The sequence below is a fragment of the Pteropus vampyrus genome, unplaced genomic scaffold, assembly GCF_000151845.1.
Source record: "Pteropus vampyrus isolate Shadow unplaced genomic scaffold, Pvam_2.0 Scaffold83, whole genome shotgun sequence".
Taxonomy (NCBI): domain Eukaryota; kingdom Metazoa; phylum Chordata; class Mammalia; order Chiroptera; family Pteropodidae; genus Pteropus; species Pteropus vampyrus.
The window spans coordinates 57,355-61,636 of record NW_011888864.1 but is presented as its reverse complement, the minus strand read 5'-3'; positions in this window follow the sequence as shown (position 1 = coordinate 61,636).

Here is a 4,282-nt window from a genome sequence, read left to right as displayed (position 1 = left end):
GCTCAGATGATGTGCGATCAAAGCATAGCTTCTGTTAGAAATTTTAAGGCACAGAATTTACAATGTGGCTTTGCAGAGCTGTGGTTAGTATCTGGTAAGAATCGTTAGGTAATGGCTTGTAATCTGTGTTTATAATCAATCGCAAGTTATGGATAAAACATAATTATTGTTCACATTGGTCTCTAATAAGAATTTTAGTATTTAAGATTCTCAAAAAGAGATGAAAACTTTTTTGGGCACTTAATTCCAATTTCTTGAGGGTTACATAAGCCTAAATCACTTTTAATTCTGCACCTTCCTGAAATCCATCTGTCCCAAAACTTGCTGGACACAGAGAAGGTGATTCTCTTTTCTGGTTCCCCTTTCACAATCGCTCTTCCACTTTGTACACACAGAGAAAGCGCCTCTCTCTCTCACACACACTACATCTTACTGTGTGCCTTTCTCAAGGGATTAATCCTTCCAGAGAGCAAAAGAAAAAGACAATTGGAAATACTGGTGCAGGTGAAAAGAAAACAAATTCTCTTCTGATGGCATCACAAATCCTTTCTGAATTCAAGGAGAAAATAATAGATTTATCGGCTGACAACAAGAAAACCTAATTTTCAGAACCAGGACCTTATTTGCCTTCTTAATCCTATTGAATCTCTTTCTTGATTTCCATACCTTCCTCCTATGCATCAAAAATCATCATCATCATCTTCATTTTTCCTTTTACTTCTTTGATTATCTCTCTTACAGACTCCTCATCCTAGATGACCTCTTAAAAAGTCAATTTCTCTTCATTCTAGCCTAGTTCTTTTATATTTTCTCTCTATTTCTACCTTTTAAAGGACTTATCCATTCTTGTTTTTAGTGATATATATTCATCTTTTATCTTTTATAATATTTATTTATTTACAGCATTTTATTTGGGTTTCTATACGGCACCTACTAGGTTTAGTTTTATATAAACTTTCAGGTCACATCTTCTTGTTAAGAGAATGTTGAACGATGTTTATTTCACTAGGAGATTTTCAGAATCCAAATTCTTTCAAAAGAAATTCTGAAAAGATGGCAAATTGGATTTAGGAATCTGGAGTCAGAAGCTCAGCAAAAACTAAATGCATCATCTGTTTTCCTATCTCAAATTATGGTTTGGTAACATTGATCACAGAGAAGTAAACATATTGAATGGAGGATGGGAAAAAAGGTGGATGTCAGAAAGAAAAGGAGAAAAAGCAGTGAGGCTGTTCTTAAAATTATTCAGGGAAAGGGACTGAGTAGGAATAATGAAGAAGGAATGTAATTCAGAGCTGTGGTTCTCAACATTTGTTATTGTTCTGGATCATTCATAGATGGCAGAACAGTGTTGACAGTTATAGCCTTCGATGCACAGAATGATTCTCAAGGTGGCACAGGTGAGCAGTTCATGGATATTTCAGAATCCCAGTTGCAAAAGTGACTTTGAACACCATTCCATAATGGAGATTTTTATATACAGATCCATCCTCAGCCTCTCTTGAGAATCACTGTTGCAGAGTCTCAGGTGTCAAGACTTGTCAATTGTGAGAAAGCGAGAGCAGAAGAGATTGCTTTCTTAGGGTCACTGCTTTCAGTTTTCAAGTCTAGCTGTCAGGAGAGTTGGTGGTTCCTATCACTGGAAATAAGGCAAATCATAATGATAAGGACATTTAAGATGAAAGTAAATTTTTGTTTAAATTTTATTCCTAAAATAGAATCTTTTTCCTGATTATAAAAATAATATCTAATAAAGCCAAGGGAATCAATGTTAATAAGAATCAATTATATGTTATGTTATAATCTCATAGTTTTACTTAATAATATAATATGGGTATATTTTATATCAATAAATGTAAATCTGCAATGGCTATACATAATTACCTTATTTTATTTAGACAATTCCCAACTGATGCATATTAACTTTTTCAATGTCTTTGCTTTAAAATGAAAATGAGCTTTGATTATACAAATCTCTACAAATGTTTTTTGTTCCAAAAAGCAGTGCTGCTGGGTCAAAAGACATGCCGTAGAAACTTAGGTATCTTTTGACAACTTGCATTCTAAAATTTCTTCCAGCTTTAATTTTCACCAATAATTCAAGTGAATTTCTACTGCAACCCTTAACAATAATGGGATTTTCCAAATACAGAAAGTTTTAGTTGTTGTTGGAAAAGTCAAGAAGGGAATGTAATTTTTCAAAGAAAAAAGAGTGTGATGGAACATAATTGGTAGATCCAAATTTCTATATTAACAAAATGTCACCATTCAGAGGATGAAAACAAGGAGATCTACAGAAACAAGTTAGAATGGAATAATTAGCAAAGTAGCAAGAAAATTAAAAAGAGGGCAGTGTAACAGAAGGCAAGGTAAAGATTTTTTTTTCTTGTCTTGCTTTGTTTTAAAATACAACCCAATAATCATTAACACTTAAATCATTCCGCATCTCAAAGCCTCAAAAAACTGTGCAATCTAATCATTTGAATTTCAGAATACCCTTGGTATGGAGAGTAAGTCGATAGGAAAACTTGAATAAAAAGAAATAAGATGGATGGCTTAAGAGTTAACTCAACCTTGGCAATTTCAGGAACTCAAAACCTTGGGTTAGGAAAGCAAATGTTGACTCTCCTCTAAATTACTGTATATATAATATTTACACAATTCTCAGTTTCGGATGATTTCCAGAGCCATAGTTCAGCAGCTGCAGTTTAAAAGCTGTGAATTTAAACATTTCAGTATAACAGCTGAGGAACTTGTTCTCAGAAAACAAAAAATCCCAGGAGACATAGAGAGCTTCCAAGTGTTGAAAGTTCACTCCACCATTTCTGACTTTGTTTTCCACACAGGGCTTTGGAGAGCTTAAGCTATCTATACATGAGTCAATGAATCTTGAATATTTCAAGAGGCTATGTGAACACCCTTTTGAAAAGAGTACATATTAAAATAATATACAGTCAAATTGATATTTTGTGTGTACAGTTCTAAGAGCTTTACTACATGTGTAGATTCCTATAACAACCACAATGATCAAGATACAGAAAAGTCTCATTACCCCCCAAAATTTCCCTTGTACTATTTCTTTAAAGTTACACAACCTCCTCACTCCTAGCCCCTAGCAAGCACTAAGCTGTTTTCTATCTCTATAGTACTTTGTATTTTCCAGAATGTAATATCAATAAGACCATATAGTATGTAACCTTTTGAGACTGACTTCTCTCAATTTCATCATGCCCCTGAGATGCATCTATGTTATTGCATGTATTAATATTTCATTGCTTTTAATTGCTGAGTAGTATTTCATGGTATGAAGTACCACAGTGTGTGTTTATGCATTCACCCACTGAAAGACTTTTGAATTGATTCTGGTTTTTGGCCATTATGAAGAGTCTCTATAAATATTTACAGACAAACTTGTGTGAACATATGCTTATATATTTGCCTGGATAAATACCCAAGATTCTTCAAAAGAAAGGAGTAGGGTTTCTAGGTCACATGGTAAGTACATACCGAATTAGATAAGAAACTGACAAACTGTTTTCCACGGGGTCTCCACTATTTTACTTTTTTTTTTTACACGATTTTGCTTCAGTATTGTACAAGAGATCCAGTTGCTCTGCATTATCACTGGCACTTCTTGATATTGTCAATATGTAAATATATATACATATATATGTGTATTTAATGTTAGTTATTCTAATAGTTGTGATATCTTATAGTGGTTTTAATTTGCATTTCTGTAATGGCTAATGATGTTGAACATCTTGTCATGTGCTTATTTACTATCCATATATCCTCTTTGGCAAAGTGTTTATACATGTTTTCTTCCCATTTTTTATTGAATTGTTTGCTTCTTATACTTCGTAAGTATAAGAAGTTTTGAGTGTTCTTTGTATACTCTCTATATAATTTCAGCTTTGCAAATATCACCCCTCTACCCAGTTTGTTTGTTTTTTCACTCTTTAACTGTTATTCACAGAGCAAACGTTTTCAATTTCTTTTATCATGCCATTTTTCATTTAGTTTTCTTTCTAAAGCTACTTATTCCCTATCTCCATTTTTTTTAAGCATCCATGTGTTTAGATAAACAGAAATACGTTATTAAGATAATTTGACCTTTCAGCTATACCTAAAATGGTGACTCTGAGCTGATCTCTTCTGAGTATTCATCTGCTAAAAGCTTTTCTTGGCAGCAACTGATGTTCTGCTTTCTGATGCCCTTATCTCTTAACTCTGTTTCAATTGATTGTTTTATGTTATCTGCATATCGCTTAGTGGAGAAAAT